The following is a 25197-nucleotide window of genomic DNA, read 5'->3' on the forward strand; positions in this document are numbered from 1 at the left end:
CAGCAGGCGCGGGCTGCGGTGGGGCGGGGGGGGGGGGGGGGCGGGGAGGAGTAGCGGGCCAAGCCCCCCACCCTCCCCCAGGCCCTGCACGCTGCCAGAGGGCAGGAGCAGCCGGGCCAGCAGGTAGCCCCTCCCTTCAGAGAGCTGCCGCTCTGCCCGGAGGAGGTGACGAAGCACATTCGGGACCAGCCCCAGGGAGGAAGGCTGACACCGGAGCAGCTGGCCCGAGTCTGGAGGAAGAAGCCCGAGGGCTGAAGGCAGGACTATGCTCAACCACCCTCTCCCACCTTCCTGAACGAGGTACTCACATGCGCTTCGGCCCAGGGCTTAGCACACACATCCACTGGCCACAAACAAGTGAGTAGATGGGAATGAACGTGGTCAGTACCCGAGATCTCTGACAGGATAGGAGCAGGCCCTGGACCGAACACCAGTCTAGGGGGACTCTGACAAAGCCACTTCTCTCTGGGCCTCGATGTCGTCATTGGGAAAATAATCAGACTGTGTTCCAGACACAGTGTACCTCAAAAAGGCTCTGCGGAGCCTCTGAGTTCTGGAGCGATTCCTCCAGTCGTGGATCAGGAGGAGGCTGAACAGTGGGGCTGTGCCTCAGCATTGCTCTAGCTACAGCAGCCGGTATTAATTTCCTGTTGCTGCGGTAACATACTACCACACATTTAGTGGTTTAAAGTAACATAACTGTCTACAATTCGAAATGCCAGAAGTCCAAAATGGGTCTCGTGCGTGTGTGCTAAGTCGCTTTAGTCATGTCTGACTCTGAAACCCCACGGACTGTAGCCCATCAGGCTCCTCTGTCCACGGGATTCTCCAGGCAAGAATCCTGGAGTGGGTTGCCATGCTCTTCTCCAGGGAATCTTCCCAACCCAGGAATCGAACCCTCGTCTCTTACTTCTCCTGCATTGGCAGGCAAGCTCTTTACCACTAGCACCACCTGGGAAATCCAAAATGGGTCTCACTGGGCAAAAATCAAGATGTCAGCAGGTACGTATTCCCTCCTGGAGTCTCAGGGAGAGCCTGTTTCCACACCTTTTTCAGCTTCTTGAGGCTGCAGCATTCCATGGCTGATGGCCCCTTCCACCTTCCAAGCCAGCAATGGCCAGTCTTCCTCACATCTCGTCACTCTGACACTGACTTCTGCCCCCTCCTCCACATTCAAAGAACTTGTGATAATAACACGGGGCCCACCTGGATAATGCAGGATAATCTTTCCATTTTAAGGTCAGCTGATTCACAGGCTTCATTCCCTTTGCCCTGTTACATAACAAATTTACAAGTTCTGCAGATCAGGAGGTGAGCATCTTTGGGAGGCCATTATTCTACCTACATACATATAGCTTTGTTTTGAAAAATGGATCAATTTCTAGCAATGTTTGAAGCCACATGACCAGAAGACTCTCAGTTGCCATCAGTTTTAAATGCTATGACCTGGACACCTCCTTTTCTCCCTGGGGGACCCTTGCAAGGAAATTCAGAGGAACTCTAGGGCCTGCCCATTCAGAGTGAATGCTGACAGCTTAGGCTGTCCCGGCAAGGCATGCAGAGAGGTAGGTCTCTGTCCACCAGAAGAGCCCTGTTTTGGGGAATCCACCAGTCTCAGCTCTTTCCTCTCCCATCCCTCTGTATCCACATATTACCACATCACCCTGCAGTCATCTGTTCTTGTTTTTCCTTCCGGTCAGGTCGGATGGAGTTGTGTGCGCAGTGTATCCAGGCGTGCAAGTGAATGACCTCCCCCATCAGACCGGGTGATCCCAGAGGCCATGTCCTTGCTTCCTTTGCACCCCATTACCCATTCCCATCCCTCAGCACTGCATCTCGTGCAGAAGGTGTCCTGATCTGATAGTCAAGAAGAGATAGCACCCCTTCTTCCCTCACTGTGACCTCAACACTGTCCCCCTCCTAAATCCATCCAGAGGAGCCCCCAGATGATTTGTAATAAACTCAAGAAACAGCACCCAAGTTCAGAAAGCAAAGGTCTTAGAATCTCCCGGGTAGCGCGTCTCTAGGCCTCTTGGGATCAACACTGGCCCTGGGGGAGACGGTGGCCCTCCCATACAGTATAACCTCTGTTCTCACCTCTGCAAGATAGTCCCTGCCAAACTGCCTGGGACCCAGTGGAGCTGAGTCAAATTCTTATGAGAAAGGTACCCTGGGTATTAATCATGGCCCTGGTGTTTTTTGAGTTTATGAAAATTATTCCTCTCTCAGCCTTTCTTCCCCCCTGGTATCAACCGATGGCTCATTCCCATTCCTACTTTTATCATGTGCCTCAGGGAACCCTGGAGAAGAAACGTGATACAGGAGGGGAAAGTTGTTCTTTGGAGGTGCGGCCTTGGAGAGATTGAGGAGAAGAGGAACTAGCATTTACTGAGCTTATACTCTGGAGCAGGCACTCTACACAGATTAACTCATTAGCTCACTTGGTTGAGAACCAGGGCTCTGGAGTCAGAGACTGGGGGCTGAATTCCGGTGCTGCCATATGCTGGCTGTGTGTGGCCTCAAGCAAGTTACTTCATGTTTCCCAGCTTTAGTTTCCTCAACAGCAAAATGGGAGAAAATAACATCTACTTCACAGCATTATGCGGATTAAGTGGGATGAATGCAGCAAAGCTTCTGGCATATCACAAGCACTCAGCAACTCAGCTGTGATCATTAACAAGCCTATGAAGTGGGTGCTATTGATTCAGATGTAGAGATGAGGAGACTGAGGCTCAGAGAGGTAAAACGCCCAAGGGCATATGGTCAGGGAAGGGACGCTAAGCAGCTCTGGTAACAGCTCCTCTGAACGGCAGGCGAGCCCCAGGCGCAGGCCTGCATCCTGGAGGTGACGGTGCTAGGCCCTTCTTCCTCAGGCTGCCGGGGGCCCCAAGGAGGAAGAGCGGACCACTGGGCAGAAGGCTTCGCCCAAGGGACGCTTGGCTCTGGGTCGGCCGGCATCCTGGGCAGGGGAGGGCACCACCAATGATCCCACCCCACCCCAGGGCTGTCTCTCTTCATACTCCAGAAGGAAGCCCGACCCCCAGGACCCAGGCAGCCTCTCTCCAGGACAAAGAGAAGGATGGGGGCACATCTGGGCAGAATTTCATTTCCATCTTGTGCTCTCTATTCGCTCAGTCATGTCCCATTCTTTGCGACCCCATGGACTGTAGCCCACCAGGATCCTCTGTCCATGGGACCCTCCAGGCAAGAATACTGAAACGGGTAGCCACTCTCTTCTCCAGGGGATCTTCCCGACCCAGGGATCAAACCCAGGTTTCCTGCACTGCAGGTGGATTCTTTACTGTCTGAGACATCAAGGAAGACCCCATTTCACTACACATTAAACTACTGTAATGTTCTAGGAGTAACCCACCAAAGAGGAGCCTAGGCAATGAGGAATGAAGAGAAGTTGGCTGCAGACGGGGCAGAAAAATGGAGCTCAAGGGAATTGCAGAGAACTGAGTCCCGAACATGAGGAGGCTGGGGGCTCATGGATGGGCCCCAGACTGTGAGACAGTGGGTCCATGAAAATGACCAGAGAGCTGGGACTGGGGATGAGAAGAGCAAGAGGTTCCAAGGGACAGAGAGCAGCTGGCTCTGCAAAGGAGAGGCCAAGAACACTAAATGGCTGCCCTCCTGTTCCCCAAGAGCATAAAGGGGACCCAGAAACCCAGGTGATGGGAAAGGGCCACTCCAGAGACAAACGCCTGCCCTTGCAGCTTCTACACCCTCCCCTGGCCTGGCCACCCGTCCCCCCTCCCACTCCACAAGCTCCCCTCCAGAGAGGAGTCCTCTCTGCAGATCCAACCACCACCCTGTTTTCCAGGCCCAAATCCGCTGCACCTCCTCAGGGAAGTATATACTCCCACACAGAGCTCACAGTTCTGATAACATGTATAGTCTAAATCACACAGTTTAGTGCTTGGTTTTAAATACGGTCTGTTATTATTCCCTCTTTATTTCTTGCGACTGTAAGTTTTGCCTTTCCAATGACTGGGAGGTTTCCTCACCAGTCAAGACCATGTCTACTGTTTCTTTATCTTCTCTCCCCTCCACCCGCTATTGCCTGGGAGGCTGTGCCCTTCATGAGACAACTTTTTGGGACAGTGCAGATTGACTAAACCAGCTTCAAGGCCTGGAGAACTTCCTTTCCACCTAGTAAAACACTGAAATGGATGGCCCCAACCTTGGGGTTTCAAAGGATCAGACCATACCACCCCCTGCCCTAAATGCTGCAAAAACTCCCCTTGCTCTGAGAAAAAAACAAACTTCCCAGCCCAGCTCCACCACTCACCAAGATCTGGCCTCCTCAATCCTGCTAGGCACAGCCCTGCCTCCAAGACTGTACCTGCGCCTTCCTCTTTCCTCATGTCACTTTCTCAGTACGGTCAGCCTGTACAAAGCTACACTTTCCTCCTCTAAGACTCTTCTACCCCCCTTCCTGGCTTTATTTTTCTTTTTAGCACTTGCCAACTTTCTATTAGGTTGGTACAAACATAATTGCAGTTTTGGACTGACTTTTAAATCATTATAACTAAACTCAAATACTCTCTTTGGGATTGGAATGAAACTGACTTTTTCCACTCCTGTGGCCACTGCTGAGTTTTCCAAATTTGCTGGCATATTGAGTGCAGCACTTTAACAGCATCAGTGTTTGTGTGTTAGTCGCTCAATTGTGTCCGTCTCTTTGCAATCCCACAAACTATAGCCTGCCAGGCTTCTCTGTCCATGGAATTCTCCAGGAAAGAATACTGCAGTGGATTGCCATTCGCTTCCCTGGAGGATCTTCCTGACCCAGGGATCGAACCCTGGTCTCCTGCGTCGCAGGCAGATTCTTTACCATTTGAGCTACAGGAAAGTCAATCATCATTGTTTAGGATTTTAAATAGCTGGCATGTCATCACCTCCACTAGCTTTGTTTGTAGTGATGCTTCCTAAGGCCCACTTGATTTCACACTCCAGGATGTCTGGCTCTAGGTGGTGATCACACTATCGTGGTTATCTGGGTCATTAAGATCTTTTTTGTACAGGTCTTCTGTGTATTCTTGCCACCTCTTCTAAGAAGTATCTTCTGCTTCTGTTAGGTCCTTGCTGTTTCTGTCCTTTATTGAGCCCATCTTTGCATGAAATGTTCGCTTGGTACCCCCAATCTTCTTGAAGAGATCTCTAGTCTTTCCCATTCTATTGTTTTCCTCTATTTCTTTGCACTGTTCACTTCAGGCTTTCTTATCTCTCCATGCTATTCTCAGGTACTTTGCATTCAGTTGGGTATATCTTTCCCTTTCTCATTTGCTTTTCACTTCTCTTCTTTTCTCAGCTATTTGTAAGACCTCCTCAGACAACCACTTTGCCTCCTCGCATTTCTTTTTCTTGGGGATGGTTTTGGCCACCACCTGTTGTACAATGTTACGAACCTCTGTCCATAGTTCTTCAGGCACTCTGCCTACTAGATCTAATCCCTTGAATATATTCTGCACCTCCACTGCAAAATCATAAAGGGATTTGATTTAGGTCATACCTGAATGGTCTAGTGGTTTTCTCTACTTTCCTCAATTTAAGTCTGAATTTTGCAATAAGGAGTTCATGGTCTGAGACACAGTCAGCTCCAGGTCTTGTTGCTGGCTCAGAGAAAAAGCAAGGGAATTCCAGAAAAACATCTGCTTCTGCTTCATTGACTATCCTAAAGCCTTGGACTGTGTAGATCACAACAAACTGTGGAAAATTCTTAGAGATGGGAATACCAGACTACCTCCTGCGAAATCTGTATGTAGGTCAAGAAGCAACAGTTAGAACTGGACATGGAACAACAGACTGGTTCCAAATCAGGAAAGGAGTATGTAAAGGCTGTATATTGTTACTCTGCTTATTTAACTTATATGCAGAGTACATCATGTGAAATGCTGGGCTGGATGAATCACAAGCTGGAATAAAGATTACTGGGAGAAATATCAACAACCTCAGATATGCAGATGATACCACTCTAATGGCAGAAAGTAAAGAGGAACTAAAGAACTTCTTGATTAAGGTGAGAGAAGAGAGTAAAAAAAGCTGGTTTAAAACTCAACATTCAGAAAACTACGATCATGTCATCTGGTCCCATTACTTCATGACAAATAGATGAGGAATAAGTGGGAACAGTGACAGATTTTATTTTCTTGGGCTCCAAAATCACTGTGACCAACGACTGTAGCCATGGAATTAAAAGATGCTTGCTCCTTGGAAGAAAAGCTATGACAAACTTAGTGTATTAAAAAGCAGAACATCACTTTGCTGACAAATGTCCATCCAGTCAAAGCTATGGTTTTTCCAGTTGTCATGTATGGATGTGAGAGTTGGACCATAATGAAGGCTGAGAGCAAAGAATTGATGCTTTCGAATTGTGGTTTTGGAGAAGACTCTTGAGAGTCCCTTGGACTGCAAGGAGATCAAACCAGTCAATTTTAAAGGAAATGAAACCTGAATATTCATTGGAAGGACTGATGCTAAAACTGAAGCTCCAATACTTTGGCCATCTGATGTGAAGAGCTGACTCACTGGAAAAGACCCTGATGCTGGGAAAGATGGAAGGCGGGAGGAGAAGAGTGTGACAGAGGATGAGGTGGTTGGATGGCATCACCGACTCAATGGACTTGAGTTTGAGCAAACTCCGGGAGATAGTGAAGGACAGGGAAGCCTGGTGTGCTGCAGTCCATGGGGTTGCAAAGAGTCAGACACAACTTAGTGACTGAACAACAACAGGGTCAAACACATCTTTATTAATCAAAGTAGAAACCATTATAATCAATACAGTTTTGCCAAGGAGAAATGTTTGCTTATTCCTATGGCATAAAAATTCATGCTTTGGGATTCAACCAGCTCTTGGAAAGCTTTTTCTGCCTCCTGCTGGTCGTTTAAGTGTTTTCCCTGCAAAAAGTTGTCAAGGTGCTTGAAGAAGTGGGTTGGGGAAAGGTCAGGTGAATATGGCGGATGAGGAAAAACTTCGTAGCCCAATTCGTTCAACTTTTAAAGCCCTGATTTTGCGACGTGGGGTCGGGGCTTGTTGTGGAGAAGAACTGGGCCCTTTCTGGTGACCAGTGCCAGCTGCAGGCGTTGCAGTTTATGGAGAATCTCACAGGTTAGCTGAGCATACTTCTCAGATGTTCACCGGGATTCAAAAAGCTGCACTGGCTTGGCAGCTGACCACCCAACAATGACCATGACCTTTGTGGGGGGCAAGTTTGGCTTTGGGAAGTCCTCTGGAGCTTCTTATTCCAACCACTGAGCTGGTTGTTGCCGGTTGTCATATAAAATCCACTTTCTGTCATATGTCACAATACAATTGAGAACTCGTTTGTTGTTATTGTGTAGAATAAGAGATGATGACACTTCAAAATGACAATTTTTTTGATTCGAGGTCAGCTCATGAGGCACCCACTTATCGAGTGTTTTCACCTTTCCAATTTGATTCAGATGTCGAATGACCACAAAATGGTCGACACTGAATTCTTCGGCAACTTCTCGTGCAGTTTTAAGAGGACCAGCTTTGATGATCCTCTCAGTTGGTTCTTGCCAACTTCCAATGGCCGGCCACTGTGCTGCTCATCTTCAAGGCCCCCATCTCCTTTGTAAATCTTTCTGAACCACCACTGCCCTGTAGGTCCATTTGCAGTTTCTGGGCCAAATGCACTGTTAATACTCTGAGTTGTCTCCGCTGCTTTATGACCCATTTTGAACTCAAGAAAATCGCTCAAATTTGCTTTTTGTCTAACATCATTTCCCTAGTCTAAAATAAATATAAAACAAACAGCAAGTAATAAGTCATTAGCAAAAAACCATAAAGCGAGAAATGCATGTTAAAATGATGTATAACATAACCACATTTATTTAAGAATATATTCCAATATAAATAGGCAAAGTTCGCCAATGTAAAACTGCAATGACTTTTGCACCAACCTAATAATACATAGCTGACTACTGAACGATGTGGGGTTTGGGGCACTGACCCTCTCTCTGCACAGTTGAAAATCTGAGTTTAATTTATAATCAACCCTCTGTTTTGCAGTTCTGTATCCACAGATTCAGCCAAGCATGTTAGGGGTAATGGAGTGCTTCAGTATTTACTATTGGAAAAAAAAAAATGCAGTTAAAACCTGTGTGGTTCAGGGTCGACTGTACTATTTATTTACTGTATCCTCAGACAATAAGGGCTTCCCTGGTGGCTTAGAGGTTAAAGCATCCGCCTGGAATGTGGGAGACCCAGGTTCGATCCCTGGGTCGGGAAGATCCCCTGGAGAAGGAAAATGGCAACCCACTCCAGTACTCTTGCCTGGAGAATCCCATGGAGGGAGGAGCCTGGTAGGCTACAGTCCATGGGGTCTCAAAGAGTCAGACACGACTGAGCAACTTCATTTTCACTTCAGACAATAAAGTATAAACTCTGTAAGGGTGATGATCTCTGGTTGCTCAGTTATTTGTACCCAGTGTCTGACACAGGTGCTTCATAAATACTTGCTGAATGAAGACACCCAGCACCACCCTGGTCTGAGATGGCCGAGGCACAGCTGTGCTCAGAGCAGGACAATGGACAGGAAATTCTGTAGGGTGTAGGTTCTCCCTAGATGAAAGTGAAGTGAAAGGCTCTCAGTCGTGTCCGACTCTTTGCAACCCCATGGACTGTATAGGCCATGGAACTCTCCAGGCCAGAATACTGGAGTGGGTAGCCCTTCCCTTCTCCAGGGGATCTTCCCAACCTAGGGATCGAACCCAGGCCTCCCGCATTGTAGGCGGATTTGTTATCAGCTGAGCCACAAGGGAAGCCAAAGAACACTGGAGTGGGTAGCCTATCCCTTCTCCAGCAGATCTTCCTGACCCAGGAAGCAAACGGGGGTCTCCTGCATTGCAGGCGGATTCTTTACCAACTATCAGGGAAGCCCAAGGGTTCCACAATGCCAACCCCAGGCCAACTCTGGGCAAGCACCTTCTGTTTGGAGGCCTGGAGCTGCGCAAGCCCCAGTGACCTTCATCTCATTGGGAGGGCTGTCCAAGGAGAAGGCGGAGGGTGAGGGTGAGGACCGGGCAGAGCCAAGTGTCAAGCCCCTCCCCTCCACACGTACAGCGCTTACGCTTGCAGCCTGCCCATCAGCTGCCCCTGTGTTCGCTCCATCTCCTGGGCATCACCACCCCTGTCCTCCCAGGCCACTTTCGTCACCTGCCTCCAATGCTCATTCTGAGAACACTGTGTAAAGGAACACGGCCTTCCCTGCCTTTCCTCTCTCCTTGCCCCTTTTCTTCCCACTCTGGTAGGGATGAGGGAAGACACACCTGCTTTTCCTGGGGGACCCACGCTGGCTGCCTAACAACCGCTGCCCCTTCTTCCACATGTTTGCTCCTGGAGGCTCTGCCTTGCAAGATATTTGCAAAAACGATGTTTGCTTGTTCTTGTTCTTCCCAACACACAGGAGTCTCCCTTGTAGAGACACCCCACTGGCAACACTAATCGCAAGCTTTCCCCCACCCACCGCCGTGTCTGGACTCTGTAGTCTGCTTCCCTGGAGCCACTGGGAGCAGACCTCTCCCAGAAGTCACCTCTGCGTCAGCCCCACTACTGTGTCGGTCCCCAGGGACTGACTCTTAGGGTGTAGCTCCTCTGAGGTCACTGGCTCCATGTGGCCCCTGAAGCACTTAGCTGAAGCAGAAGGAAAAAATGTTGGTTCTCCAGGAGCTGTCATCTGAGGGAAAAAAAGGGAGACCCTCCTTGAGGATCCCCAAAGTGGGGCAGGCAGTCCCTAGCCTGGACAGGACTCGGGGGGCATCTTTTTTTTTAATCTTTTTAAATTGAAGGATAATTGCTTTGCATAATTTTGTGGTTTTCTGCCATACATCAATAAGAATCAGCCATAGGTACACCCAGATTTCCTCCCTCCCATCTCCCTCTTTTGGGGAGCAGCTTACTGTAGGAAGGAGTGGGGAGAACGGGCAGGATGCCACCAGGGCACCTCTAGGCCCAGGAACACTGGGTTCTGGGGGCGTAAGGAGCAGGAGCCCTGCAGTCAGAGAGAATGTTGAGGCCTCCCTCAGTTTTTTTCTAGCGACACGTCCTTGAGCAAGTTACTGAACCTGAGTCTCAGTTTCCTGGTGTTTAAATTAGGGATAATAGGAGGACCTACCTAATGGGGTACTTTTTGAGGGCTTAATGGAAAAATGTAGGTAAAGCACGCGGCACTGTGCCTGGCACATAGTTAGTGCTCAATAAATGCCAGCTGCTATCATTAATGCCATCACAACGTGTGAGGTGGAGGCTGAATACCAGTCAGCGCCCCACGAACCCCTCTGTCTGCTCTTCATCCTGGAACTTCAAGCCCATCAAACACTCAGCAGCAGGGAAGGTGTGGGTGGAAGAAATGTACAGACAGAAACTGAATTCTAAACCAAGCCTGGTTCAACTCACCTTCTAAGACAGGCTCTCAGGCCAAGGCATCTCCTGGGTCCCCAGGAAGAGCAGGAAGCCAGAGAACAAGGCCTGTGGCCGCTCTGGGTTTGGAGCAGAGACTGCTTGACGAAGCTTAGAGCAGTTAAGACGCCACGGTCACGAGACCAATCCTAGCAATCTTAGGGGTGCACCAGGTCCCCGGCCCAAAGACCAACTGTTTGAGGCTGGCGCGTGTTGGGATGCTTTGGGTGACCTGCCAGCCCCACAGGAAGCCCAGCTCTGAGCACTGGAAGCAGAGGCTGCAGTGGGATGTGTCCAAGGGGCTCCTGCCCTCCATAGAGGGCAGCACGCACGCAACACGGCCCCCTCCACATGCGGTCCTGAGCGCCGGGGCCTTCAGGCCCGCTGCCTCTGCCTGGCTGACTCCTCTTCAAACCGTGCCCCAGTATCATGGCCTCCAAGGTCCGTCTCGTAAACTGGAGACAGACACAGTCACCTCTTTATCTGAGATCCCTGGATTACAGCACTTGTCTTGTTACTGTAAGACTAACTGCTGTATGTGCTTAGTCGCTCAGTCGTATCCGACTCTTTGTGACCCTGTGGACTGTACCCACCAGGCTCCTCTGCCTACGGGATTCCCCAGGCCAGAACACTGGAGTAGGTAGCCATTCCCTTCTCCAGGGCATCTTACCCAACCAGGGATCAAACCCAGATCTCCTACATTTTAGGCGGATTCTTTACCCTGGGTTGGGAAGATCCCCTGGAAAAGGGAATGGCTACCTACTCCAGTATTCTGGCGTGGAGAATTTCATGGACTGTATAGTCCCTGGGGTTGCAAAGAGTCGGATACTACTTGAGCGACTTTCACTTGTACCATCTGGACCACCAGGAAAGCCCTGTATTATAGCACTTGTTTCATTACTGCAAGTACATAACTACTCCACTTAATAATGCTAAAAATAATATTTATCTGGTGCTTACTGTGCCAGGCACTGTTCTAAACTCAGGACATGTATTAACTCATTCAATCATCACAATTCTATGAAGTAGGTACTGCTATTATCCCATTCATACACGAGGAAACCGAGGCACAGAGATGTTAGATAACCTGCCCAAAGTCACTCAGCTAGAAGTGATGGGGCCTGGATTCAAGCCCCAGTGATGTGGCTTTAGAACTCCTAGAAGGCAGGGCCAACACCTGCTGTGTTTCTATCCCTTGCACCTAGCACTGGGCTGAACGCACAGTAAGTGCTTAGAAAAGATGGGCTAAGCGTGTGCCTGCATACGGCTAACGTGGCGAACGTTCCAGCCTCTGAGCTGTAGGACAGAGAGACCAAGCCCCTCCAGAAAGTATCAGATAAAGGCATCCTTCTTCACCCTCTCTTAGCAAGTGCACCATATCCTGCAGTCTGTCCTGCCCGCTGTGTCTTTTCCTGCATGTCTCCTGCCTTTGTCTGTTCCTTGGTCACTCTCCCCCTTTCCTGTCCCATTCAGCCTCCATCCATCGGCCCTGTCCTTCCGTAAAGTTCTTGCAGGCTTAAAAGCCTTCCACCCTCATTCTCTGCCTTAGAGCTTTTCTAGAATCCAGACTTCCCCAAGGAAGCTGAGAACACCAGTGACACTGATTCATTAGACTGGCCACGGACCAAGCTCCTACACACAGACCCTGAATGAAAACAGTGATCTCTGCGTACGTGCTGTGTGTGTGTGCCTGCCTGTAGCTTGTCACAAACCTGTGTTGGATCAGGAAGATCCACTGCCCTCCCTGTCTCTTCTCCCAGGGTCCCAGCTCCTCCAGGAAGCCTTCCCTGATCCCTTGAGAAAGCTTATTCATGCAACCATTCAGCAAGTCTTTATATATCTTAATATTCGGAGGAGACAAGGCATGCTTCTGAAAAGTTTGGTTAAAATGTGACCTTCAGAGAACTGCATAAGTTACCAGATGTCACAAACACAGGTGCCAAATGCACTGCAAAGATGCAGTGATTTCAAAATGGAGACCTTTGTGACCCGGGACAAGTGGCTTATCCTCTACGGTCCTCAACGTCCTCAGTTATAAAGCAGATGACAATCCAAAATTTAGAAGGTTATTAGGAGGATCAAATCAGATAATTTTTGTAAAGTTCCTGACAGACTGATGCTTAGTAGGTACTCAGTAATAAATGCTTCTTTCTCCCTTCTCTATCTAAGGCACCGGCTTTCTATTCAGCCGTCCCAGATAAACGATGAGACATGAACTGATCCATCCTTGGAGGTCAAAAATGTCTTAAGGACAGGATGACCTTGGTCCGGAAGCTTTGCAGTACCTGGTTTATTGTAAGGAGATGCGCCTGTCACATTAGAGGTTACTCAGTATGATAAAGATGACAATTTACTAGGACTGTTCACGCCCCTCCCCCAGCAACACAAGTAATGGGTAAAAAGCCTAGTGGGCAGAGACTTGATCAGCTGGGAGGTCCAGATACAAATTCAGCCCTGAGATATAAAGGTGTAATGGCTGTATCCTCAGCTCCTAAGATAGTGCTGAGCAGAGTAGGTGCTCAATAAATTGCTGAATGAATGCTTTTTTTTTTTTTTTAAAGAATGGATTTTCCTTCCCATTTCAAATTAAAAAGAGAGAGAGGGTAGGAGGGGCAAATGCCCTGGTACAGGAGTGATGCCAGGGAAATGCAGCTGCCAGGCCGGCCACCCAGGCTCCGCCCCTGCAAAGGGGATGCAACAAATCTACCAGCGCAGGTGTCCCCATTCGGAGGCTCGGAAGCCAGGAGTCCACGCGCCGCCCTGCTTGTGGCTGAAGCTGCAGGTTACAGAAGAGAAGGGAAAAGGTGCAGACAGGCCTGGAAGGGAGGGAGGGAGGGAGAAGTCTGGGGAGAGGAGGAGGGTGAGAGAGGAAGGGGAACACTGTTGGAGAGGGGGAGAGGAAGAGACTCCTGAAGCGACAGGAGGAGCACGGTGGGGGGGGGGGGAGGCACCGGAAATAAGGATGGGGAGTGGGTAGGAACTGTGGAGAGTTCCCGAGGAAATCTGCTGTCTCAGCCTGGGTGGAATTGCCTTAGCGAGACTTCTGAGTTCCCCCTGCCACTCAGCGTCTCCTCTGGGTTGGGCTGTGCAGGGGGAGGCTGTAGATTTGGGGGTGCCCCTAGATGCCAGGTGTCTGCCAGACCCTGGGCAGGTCCCAATCCTGAAGCCTGAGGCGTTTTGCTCCATCCTTTCCAAACAATGAGGTTTCACCCTAGGTCTAGAGGGTGGCCCCTCCCCAGCCACCATGGGAAGGAGACTCAGTGTGAGCCAGCCCAGGGGAAGGAAAGGTATCCAGAAGGCTCAGACCCCTCGCTGGTCTCTCTTTCCATCTTCTCCCCACAAAGGCACCTGGCCAGCCAGGAAACTGGGTCAGGCCGCTCACATGTGACTTTCTTCTAACAACAGGCAAGGGGGCCTCGGTGCCCTGTACACGACCCTGCCCACCCCATGCCCAGCGCTCTTGTTGGAGGGAACTTTAAGGAGCAGTGGGCAGTGGGAGGGGATCCGTGCCTTCTCATTCAGGAAGAGGACATGGGCCAGAGCCCATCCCAAGCTGTCAGGGAAGGGGGAGCCTCCGGCTATCAGGGCGCATGGAAAGACCTAGATCTTCCCATGATGATGGCCAAGCTGGCAGGGAGCCACCTCTACCCCCCTGACCTGGGGGAGGGGGGTTGGTTTCCTCTACCACCCACCTTCTGGGGTCTTCAAGAAGAGGGCCCAATCGGCCCATCTCTATCAACCGAGCGCTGCGCCCAGCCCACCCCCTCCCGACCCTGCCGGTTGCCCAATTAGAAGCTGCGTTGGCTCCAACAGATGGGAGCTGCGGCAGGCTGAAGAACAGAGCACAAAGCCCAGCTGACATTTTCCTTCCTGTTCCTTTGGTGGGGGAGAAAGGGCAGGGCCAGAAGGGGGGCACAGCAACACCCCCGGGCCCCCGCTCCAGGTCCCAGTCTCCCGCACCTCCGGGGCTTCTCGGAGCTCAGTTTCCCCCCACCCGGCGGCGCCCCGCTGCCGGGGCAGCCGGAGCCCGCGCCGCCCTCCGCCCGCAGGACGAACGCACCACCTGTGGCTGGCCCACCCTCGGTCGGCCGGCGGCCGCGGCGGCCCGAGCCGGCCCCTCCTCCACGACGCAGGTCCCCGCGCAGAGGCCGCGCACAGACTCCGGCCGCCCGGGAGGAGCCGGGCTCCGGGCTCCAGAGACTTCGGACCGACACGAAGGCCACCTTGGACGCCCAAGCTCCAGGGAGGGCAAGTCCGCAGGCTCCGGAGCCCTCCCTGGCGAGTCCGCCCCCGTCACGCCCCCCCTAACCTCGCGGCCCCCCGACATCTCGGGGCCCCCGCTCTGCCCAGCCACAGTCTGGGGCGGCTCGGACCTCTCCGGGTGCATTCAGGCTCGGACGCCCCTTCCTCGGGTCCAGCCCGCGCGGCCCGCAACCTTTCCGGTCTCCGGCCCTCCTTCCCTGCCCCCACGCGGCTGCCCCCCGCCCAAGCCCCCGCTCCCCAGCGGGCCCCCCGGCCCCCGAGGTCCGCCCGCGAACCGCACACTCACCCCGGGCGCCGTCTGCTGCCCGCGCACCGCTCGGCTCCCGCCCGGGCCGGGCTCAGGGAGGCCGCGCGCACAGGCCGGGGCGGGGTCGCGGGCGCCTCCCCGCCGCGGAGTTTTCCTGGGAGTGGTCCCGGGGCAGAGCGGGGTGACGGCGCCGGTAGAAGCACCCGCTCCCCGCCCGCGCCGGGCCCGCGCGCCGGGCTGGAGGGCGGCGGCCGAGAGCGGCGCTTCCTCCGCCCTCCGCGCGTTCGCGGGTGCGGCCGGCAGGCCCCCGCGGCGCCCGCGCCCCTCCGCGCGCCCTCCGCCCGGCCTCTCCTCGCCGCTGCGCCGCGCCCCGGCCTCCCCTGCCCGCGCCGGGCGCCTCCTTGCCGTCTGCCTGCCGCGCCGCCCCCTCCCTCCAGGCCCGCTGCCGTTTTAACTCCTGAGTGGCCGGCGGCCCGCTCCCGACACAGCCCGCGGGAGGCGGGGCCGGGCCGGATGCTATGGCTGGGCCTCCGGGGCTGCGGAGCCCTTGCGCCTTCAGACGCAGCTCTGGTCCGAAAGAAGAAGGGAGATCCGAGAGGGGAAAGGGGCCGTTCTCATATTGCCTCTTACTCCCTTGCAAAGGAAGACAGAAGGGAAATCCAGCAGCTTCTAGAGGATAGGTGCAACCCACAGGCACAGCATTTTTGCCTTGCGCGGTGCTGTCACCCCCTTTCCCCCCAAGTTAACAGCGGACTAAGGAACGCAGAGAGTGGGTTTGAATTTGTCCACAGGCACAGGCGTCTCTTATCCTAAAGAACAGTGTGCAATATACACTCCACCCCCGCCAGTTCCATACCCTTCTAGCATGGCCCCCTGAGCTCGGCAGCTCTGACCTTCTGGAAGGTTCCATCCTGGTCTTTAGCAAGGTGTCCATCTCCATAGGTGTTAGGAACTGGCAAGCCCACTCAGGAGCTTGGCTTGGGCGAATGCCCCCTCTCCGAGCCGAGCGTTGTGAACACTAGGAAAGGAGAGCAGGGCGCTGAAGGTGGTGCTCGGCTGCTACGTGGTGGTTTACAAAGACTGGGTCACCACCCTGTCAGAGCTTAGGAGTGTGTCTCCTGCTGGGGCCAACTGCTTGAGTCCCATGCCTCAGCGGGGCCTTTGACCTGGACCGCTCAAAACAAGCTCAGATCCATCACCAGAGCCTGCAGAAGCAACCATAGAGAAGCAGGTGGGCTGGAGCCCAAGGGATGGGGAGTTCTGCCAGGAGCAGCATCCGGTCTTCCTTCCTCCATCCAGGGCTTGAGCTCAATGCCTCCTGTGAGCTTCAGAGAGCTTTTTCGCTCTGCCTTCTCCAAGGGCACAGCCAGTGCTAACTCCGTGCCTGGAGGCTTTTATCAAATCAAATCAGCCTGAAGGTCTGTATGTCCTGTATGCACAGAGGGGGTTCTCACCTTCTTGTATTCAGTAAGCATGTATTAAGTTCCCATTGTACCTCCTAACCCACTCCCATGCCATGCTCTCCACCCCTGCTGTGGGGCATGATGGCCTCTAGGAGCTTAGAGGGACAAGTTGGAACTACAAGAAACAATTTTAAACATTTCAAGGCAAAGGAAGTGCCATAGAAATACAGAAAGAAAAGGCTCTTATAGGTTAAGGTTATTCAGGAAAGCTTTTATGGAGGAGGTGAGCTTCAGGCTGAGCCCAGATGGAGGAACTGACAGAAAACAGGGGCCAGCACATGCAGGCAAGTGGAGACCTCAGAGCGGAGTGGGTTGCTTGGAGGGCAGGGGGCAAGGGAGGGAGTTTGTGGAGCTACTACTGGATACCAGGCGTTTTCACACGCCCCGCTCATTTTATCCTCTGAGTTGACTCTTACACCTCCCTTTAACAGACAGCAGAATAGAGGCTCAGAGAGCTTAAGTTCTATAGGCCGAATCTGAACCTCTTCTTGGAACCACAGTGCCCTTGCTGCAGACCATACTGGGTCTGCAGAACAAAGAGCATGAATTTCCAGGCTGAACAGTTTAGCCTTGGCCCAGTACACAAGTGATTGGGGATAAAAGAAGCTGGAAGATGGGAGGCTAGAGAGAAGGCTGTTAGTGGAGCAAAAGGGAGGGGAGCAGTGAGACTGGAGAGTAAATGCAATAGGCCTCTGTAAGATTTGGTAGAAGTCTGACACTGACTGAGTGAGTGAAAGGAGTCAAAACTTGACTCTAAGCTTTTGAGCAGGAGTGTTGGAGTCCCTTGTCAGTTCACCGTCCTGAGGGACAATGTCAGTGTATTCAGGCTACTCTTAAAAAGGAGGAAATGTCACCAGCCCTTTGCCAGCTGAGCGACACTCCAGGGCCCCAGCCCCTCAACACCCATCCATGCTTCGTAGTGTGTCTCAGCTCCCCACCCAGATGGCGACTTCTGGAGGCTGAGACTTCCCACGGAGCACTGAGTCAGGACTAGGGGCTCACAGTTCTTTAGTTGCTAAGTCAAATCCGACTCTTTTGCGACCCCGTGGACTATAGCCCGCCAGGCTCCTCTGTCCATGGGATTTCCTAGGCAAGAATATTGGAGTGGGTTGCCGTTTCATTGAGGAGCGAACCTGAGTCGCCTGCATTAGCAGGCAGATTCTTTAGCTCTGAGCTACCAGGGAAGCAATGCCTTATAGTAGATGCTCAATAACTGATAATTAAAGAATAAGTGGGGTGAAAGCAAGTAGCATTGCGAATTGGCTGTTTCTAAGTGGCAGACCTGTAAGACATGTGCTGGGTAAGGATAGGGAATTGTATTGTCTCAGGGCAGAGGATAGGGGAGACTTCTTGAGCTGACTCCAGATTCCTTACAATCCAATGGAGCTGAGCATTGGTTTCAAAGCCTGAGGTTTGAAACTCTCCTCATCACTTTCTCTTTCTTCGGGAAAAGTGCTTTAACTTCTCTGGGTTCCAGTTCTTTTCTATGAAAATAATTCAAGTAATAGCAGTTAATACTTCTTGAACACATACTACATGTAAGGCATAGTTATGCCTCAGCTCATTGAAAATTCCATCAACCCTAGGACTCGAGATAGGAAGACAAAAGAGGTTTAAAGTTATGTAACCAGTACACAATAGAGCTGAGATCTGAACTCAGGGTATCTGATGATAGAGTCCCAACACTGAACCACCAGCCTGCACCGCCTCTTCAAGTTGAGGGGATACGTGTGTCTGGCAGTGAGCATGTTACCTGGCATGTAGCACATTTCAGTAAACGGTCGTCTCTCTCTCTCTCAACTCGTTTTCCATGGTTTCCATTCTGAACCAGACACTTTTCTGGGGAAAGATGGGCACTCAACTCAGTCCTTTGGAAGCTCTTAGGTAATTTCGCAGGAGATTTAATGGCCTGGTTAATGACCTTTTGCCCTCCAAATTTAATCTCTAGGCTTAGCTGTGCATCACTACTGCCAGAAGCCTGGAACTCTGTGACCCCAGAGTGTCTTGGGAGAAGGATGCCGGGACTACACACCACTGCAAATGATTCTCAGCTCAACTCCACTTGGCTCTTTAATGTAGGGGTCAGAGACTGAGCTGGAAGCATGCTATTTGTGTGGTGGGGGGCAGTGAGAAGAGGAGGGATCCTCCTGGAGCCTGGCGGTGAGCCAAGTTAGAGAAGGGAGGTTGGAGGGTGGTGCCACCTCTTTCAATGAAACCCCCACTGTTGTAGCCTCTGCTCAGCCCCCACCTCAGGAAGCCCTGAATGAGGCCCTTGGAGTCGTTGAGGACTGTTGTCCCACCAGTGACTCAACTCAGTAGAGACTGTGGCCCCAGAGCGGTGGTCCTCAGGCTTAAGTGTCAGCTAGAGCATGTGTACAAATGCAGCCTCACAGGTCCTACCCCAGAGTTAGATCCTCTAGTTCTTGGAATCTGCAGTTTGGCAAACTCTCTAGGTGATTCCGATTCAAGTGGCAGATGAACTCTGCTTTGAGACACTGGCCTGGAGTATCCATCACTCTCTGATCTCTCTCTGCCTGGGCACAGCAAGTACAGAGCCCTATGTTCTGGCTGTTGGGGAACAACAGTGAAAAGAGAACACAGGGTCCCTGCCAGAGGCAGATTCACGATGAAGCTGATGAAGTTTCAGCTTTATGGTTGTTCACTTGAGGGGATGAGGGGAGGGGAGGTCAGTTTACAAACAGCAAGCATTTTTATCCAAGCATTTCTGGTGAACTGAATGAAGAGGTATCAGAAGAAAGGGATCTGAATTTCCAAGGTTCACATACATTGTTGTGATCTTTCTAGTTCTAAAGAAATGAAACCATTGGGGCTAATTTTGTATTTGTTCTTTTTCTTAAGAGGGCCCCACAAAAACTGGATCTTCCCCTGGCCCTGCCTTCAGGGAGCTCCCAGGATCCACACCCTTGGAGCACAGAGCACCAGAAAGGCAAGAGGACACTGCAGACGGCCAAACTGAGGGAACTGCAGGGAGTCCACAAATGTATCTGGGGTTATATTTCTAGAAAAGATATTGCAGGCAAAATGATGTAGGTTGAATCTGTTTCTGCCCAGAAACAATGTGATGATGGAAATTACAATCCTCACCAAAGTCCTGGTGCCCAGCTTTTTAAAGGAATACGTATAAACACCATAAACATCATATTTAATGAACTTTAAATGATACACCTGCACTCTGTATTTGTTAAATTGACTTTGAGTATATAATATAATATAAAACAGCTAAACTGGGCAATATGATAACCAAATCCCATTCAGTTTAACTTAATGAATTCAGAAGATTCCTGGGAGAAATGCTGTTTTGGGGGAAAGGAGGGAGCCACAGAGGGGGCTGCAGAGTCTCCTCCTTCCCTCCATTGTTCTTGTTCAGTCGCTCACTCATTTCCGACCATTTGAGACCCCACAGACTGCAGCATGCCAGGCTTTTCTGTCCTTCACCATCTCCCAGAGCTTGCTCGAACTCATGTCCATTGAGTCAGTGATGCCATCCAACCATCTCATCCTCTGTCATCCCCTTCTCCTCCTGCCTTCCATCTTTCCCAGCATCAGGGTCTTTTTCAGTGAGTCAGCTCTTCACATCAGGTGGCCAAAGTATTGGAGCTTCATCATCAGTCCTTCCAATGAATATTCAGGACTGATTTCCTTTAGGATTGACTGATTTGATCTCCTTGCAGTCCAAGAGACACTCAAGAGTCTTCTCCAACACCACAGTTCGGTTCAGTTCAGTTGCTCAATCATGTCCGATTCTTTGCGACCCCATGGACTGCAGCACGCCAGGCCTCCCTGCCTGTCACCAACTCCCGGGGTTTACTCAAACTCATATCCATTGAGTCAGTGATGCCATCTAGCCATCTCATCCTCTGTCGTCCCCTTCTCCTGCCTTCAATCTTTCCCAGCATCAGGGTCTTTTCCAATGAGTCAGCTCTTCTCATCAGGTGGCCAAAGTATTGGAGTATCAGCTTCAGCATCAGTCCTTCCAATGAATATTTAGGACTGATTTCCTTTAGGATGGACTGGTCGAATCTCCTTGCAATCCAAGGGACTCTGAAGAGTCTTCTACAACACCACAGTTCAAAAGCATCAATTCTTTGAGGCTCAGCTTTCTTTATGGTTGCACATCCATACGTGACTACTGGAAAAACCATAGCTTTGACTAGACGGACCTTTGTTGGCAACGTAATGTCTCTGCTTTTTAATATGCTGTTTAGGTTGGTCATAACTTTTCTTCCAAGGAGCATACATCTTTTAATTTAATGGCTGCAGTCACCATCTGTAGTGATTTTGGAGCCCCCCAAAATAGTCTGTCACTGTTTCCACTGTTTCCCCATCTATTTGCCATGAAGTGATGGGACCAGATGCCATCTTCATTTTTTTGGTGTTGAGTTAGTTTTAAGCCAGCTTTTTCACTCTCCTCTTTCACCTTCATCAAGAGGCTCTTTAGTTCTTCTTTGCTTTCTGCCATAAGGGTGGTGTCATCTGCATATCTGAGGTTATTGATATTTCTCCTAGCAATCTTGATTCCAGTTTGTGCTTCCTCCAGCCCAGCTGGATGTTTCTCATGATGTACTCTGCATATAAGTTAAATAAGCAAATAAGTTCTAACAAGATTAGAACTTAACAATAGAAAGATTTTACCAGACCCATTCCCATAATATACAGTCTAAGATATCAGGGTTAGTCAGAAGGTTTTCAGGAAGGAAAAACTGTCCTCAAGCAGGGTATATTGTTATTATATAATCCTTAGTCAGAGTTTAAACTGAGTTGTTTGCTGTATAATCATCAGTTCTGGGCTTAACACCTTTCACCTTAAGCTATCAAGTTCCTTATCTTATTTGCAGACTTTTTGGAATAAATAGCCATGGTTTGATAGACCCATGGTAAGATATTCATTGAACACCATGACATAGTACACACATAAGATTTCATGAAACTGGAGCAAAAGTATTAATAAAAAATTATTAAGAAAAATTAATTAGTTGTATGTAACTAGGACTAAGGAATGTAGAGAAAAAAAGATGTTTGTCCTCTCCTCCTCCTCGAGAATTCCAGACCCCTAACTCCTCCTTGAGAGCCCCAAACCCCTATCTCCTCCTTGAGGACCCTTGACTTCTTAACAACCTGCCTAGGAGTTGACTCAATCTCACATTTTAAAACTAAGGTGTTTACTCAAATCCAGCTTTTTTCCATGGCATGACTTCTCTCTGATTTTTATTCTTTTCCAATCAGACTCTGTTCATTTCTGAGCATTTTATTCCAGAACTGGTTGGCAGGGCAAAGAAACCAGGACTCCCTGTATCCTAATCCTGTCTTTTGCTCTCGGCACTGTCTTTAACCCCTACATTTTCTTTTTTTTAATTAATTAAATTTTTTTTACTGAAGGATACTTGCTTTACAGAATTTTGCTGTTTTCTGTCAAACCTCAACATGAATCAGCCATAGGTATACAGATACCCCCTGCCTTTTGAACCTCCCTTCCAATCCCACCCCTCTAGGTTGATACAGAGCCCCTGTTTGAGTTTCCTGAGCCATTCAGAAAATTCCCGTTTGTTCTCTATTTTACATATGGTGATGTAAGTTTCCGTGTTACTCTCTCCATACATCTCACCCTCTCCTCCCCTCTCCCCATGTCTCTATCTGTATCTCCATTGCTGCCCTGTAAATAAATTCTTTAGTACTATTTTTCTAGATTCCATATATATACGTTAGTATACGATATTTATCTTTCTCTTTCTGACTTACTTCACTGTGTATAATAGGTTCTAGGTTCATCCACCTCATCAGAACTGACTCATATGCATTCCTTTTTATGGCTAATATTTCACTGTGTATATGTACCACAACTTCTTTATCCATTTATCTACTCCATTCATTCTTTATCTGTTCACGGACATCTAGGTTGCTTCCATGTTCTAGCTATTGTAAATAGTGCTGCAATGAACAGTGGGATACATGTGTCTTTTTCAATTTTGGTTTCCTAAGGGTATATGCCTAGAAGTGAGATTGCTGGGTCATATGGTGGTTTTATTCCTAGTTTTTTAAGGAATCTTCCATAGTGGCTGTATCAATTTACATTCCCACCAACAGTGCAAGAGCATTCCCTTTTCTCCACACCCTCTCCAGCATTTACTGTTTGTAGACTTTTTGATCATGGCCATTCTGACTGGTGTGCGGTGATATCTCATTGTAGTTTTGATTTGCATTTCTCTAATAATGAGCTATGTTTAGCATCTTTTCATGTGTTTGTTAGCCATCTGTACATCTCTGGAGAAATGTCTGTTTAGGTCTTTTTCCCACTTTTTGATTAGGTTGTTTGTTTTTCTGGTATTGAGTTCTATGAACTGCTTGTATATTTTGGAAATTAATCCTTTGTCAGTTGTTTCATTTGCTGTTATTTTCTCCCATTCTGAGGGTTGTCTTTTCACCTTGCTTATAGTTTCCTTTGCTGTGCAAAAGCCTTGAAGTTTAATCAGGTCCCACTTGTTTTCCTTTTGTTTTTATTTCTATTACTCTGGGTGGTGGGTCATAGAGGATCTTGTTATAATTTATGTCACAGAGTGTTCTGCCTATGTTCTCCTCTAAGAGTTTTATAGTTTCTGGTCTTACATTTAGGTCTTTAATCCATTCTGAGTTTATCTTTGTGTAGGTGTTAGGAAGGGTTCTAATTTCATTCTTTTACAGGTAGCTGTCCAGTTTTCACAGCACCATGTATTAAAGAGGCTGTCTTTGCTCCATTGTATATTCTTGCCTCCTTTATCAAAAATAAGATGCCCATAGGTGCATGGGTTTATTTCCAGGCTTTCTATCTTGTCCCATTGGTCTTATTTCTGTTTTTGTGCCAGTACCATACTGTCTTGATGACTGTAGCTTTGTAGTTATCTGAAGTCAGGAAGGTTGATTCCTCCAGCTCCATTCTTACTTCTCAAGACTGCTTCGGCTATTCATAACACCTATATTTTCTTTCTTATTTTCTCTCAGAGAAGGAAGTCTTTATGGTCTTACTTCCAATATTTGAATTAATTCCAGCAGAGATCTTAGAGCTCACAGGGCTCTGCAGAGATCACTCCTAAGGTCCGTCCCAGCCCCCAGTTCCTGGGTCTAATTTTGCTTTCTAAACTCATGCTTCTGAAACTGTGCATACAAAAGAACCCCCTGGGCAACTGATTAAAATGCACTTTCCTGGATCCCACATAGCTCTGAAGTGGGGCTCCTGAACTGCGATTCTGACCAGTTCTTTAAGTGATTCTGAGGACCACACTTTGAGAAACACTATGTATTTATAAACCGTGGAGAAAATTCACCTCCTTGCAGGAAGCTTTCTGATTCACTTTGGATTCTGATCACTCCTCTGTTTCTCTTCTGCAGGAATAGTCTTACTTTTGCCACTTTATGTTTATTTGCAATCATTTGCACTTTGAAAACTTATTTTATCTGGGTATCTCACCTTCCTACTTAAATTATGAGCTCCCTCAAGGAAGTGTATCATTCATTACTATTTCCCCAGAGTGCCCAGCAGAGGACCTTGCTCATGGCAGACTTCTCATATGCTCTCTGTGCATAATACAGAATCCTCCCGTATATCCCCCTGCCCCTTGCAGCCCCTGTCTGCTTAGGTGGTAGTCTGTCCCCTGAGTGCTCAGGGCAGGGGTAAGTGTTTGCGTCGTTCCCTGGATCAAGCAGCCTTATTGATTGGGTGATTTCAGCTGTGTCTGACTTTGTCCTTTCCATCTCACCTCCATAGCATTAGGGAGAAGTGAATCGGTAAAAACTGATGTGTCTAGATGACCCTGCTGGGACTGTAGCTTCATCAAAGGCTATTATATGCTCCCCATTCAGAAACACGTTGAAGAGCAAAAGCAGGGGTCTGAGCAGCAAGGCTAGTTCTAGAATGAGGCAAGCTAGCTGCCTACGGGGCAAAATTTAAGGCAGTGCCCGCTCTTAGATGGCTTCCCTGGTGGCTCAGTCGGTAAAGAATCTGCCTTCAGTGCAGGAGGCTTGGGTTTGATCCCTGGGCCGGGAAGATCCCCTGGAGAAGGAAATGGCAACTCACTGCAGTATTCTTGCCTGGAAAGTCCTATGGGCTACAGTCCATGGGGTTGCAAGAGTCAGACAGGACTTGGTGACTAAACCACCACCACCACCGCCGCCGCCACCACCGCCACCGCTCTTAGATGCTGACCTTGCACTTACAGATCCTTGAGAGTGGGCACCTCCTTAACTCTCGGCTCTAGGCAGCTTTCCTCACCCTACTCCCAGCGCTGCTGAGCAGCCTAAAGCAAGCATCCTGGGCCCTAAGTTTTGACACTTAAGCCTTAAAATGGACAGACAGAGGAAGGCACGAACACTGTCCTGTTCCTGGATTAAATGCTTCTTCAGGCAGAGGTCAGCTTGGTCCATTCTCCTGTTCCAAGGCATTGTCTTGCATGATAAGCAACTTGGATAAAATTGACTCTAAGTTCCTGGTTCTGTGCAAGGAGTGGTCAGCGTGTGGTCTCCCTTGGTCCTTATGGGTTCCACCAACTCGGGCCCATGTCCTCTGGTCAAAGTCCTCTGTGTCTTTCTGTTGTTCTTTGTTTTCATCCCCCTCTGCAGTTCCCCAGCCTCCCCATCCCACTATTCCTGAGAGCCACTTGTCAAAGGGATTAAAATCTTCACTGTCAGAAAACTCATCGTTATGTTTTATCCTTATTGCTCCTCCTGCCACAAACCACATTTCTTCCTGTTTTAACCTCGGGGGGGATGAAGAACGGCCTGTCACCGGTCACCAGCTTCTGTATGTG

The 25197-nt window shown here is 49.6% G+C and overlaps 1 protein-coding gene and 1 non-coding gene across 2 annotated transcripts in view; one reads left to right on the forward strand and one right to left on the reverse strand.

Annotated features, from left to right (window-relative positions):
* Nucleotides 1-15068, reverse strand: part of LRRN2 (leucine rich repeat neuronal 2) — a 61276-nt gene extending 46208 nt beyond the window's left edge. The window contains exon 1 of the mRNA XM_061381956.1: nucleotides 14979-15068. The gene's annotated coding sequence lies outside the window, so the exon portion shown is untranslated. The remainder of the gene's footprint in view (nucleotides 1-14978) is intronic.
* TRNAS-GGA (transfer RNA serine (anticodon GGA)) lies at nucleotides 8189-8260 on the forward strand. Its single transcript has one exon. It is a non-coding gene; the product is annotated as a tRNA-Ser (tRNA).
* Nucleotides 15069-25197: the final 10129 nt, after the last annotated feature.

This window comes from Bos javanicus, chromosome 16 (assembly GCF_032452875.1).
Source record: "Bos javanicus breed banteng chromosome 16, ARS-OSU_banteng_1.0, whole genome shotgun sequence".
NCBI classification, from domain to species: domain Eukaryota; kingdom Metazoa; phylum Chordata; class Mammalia; order Artiodactyla; family Bovidae; genus Bos; species Bos javanicus.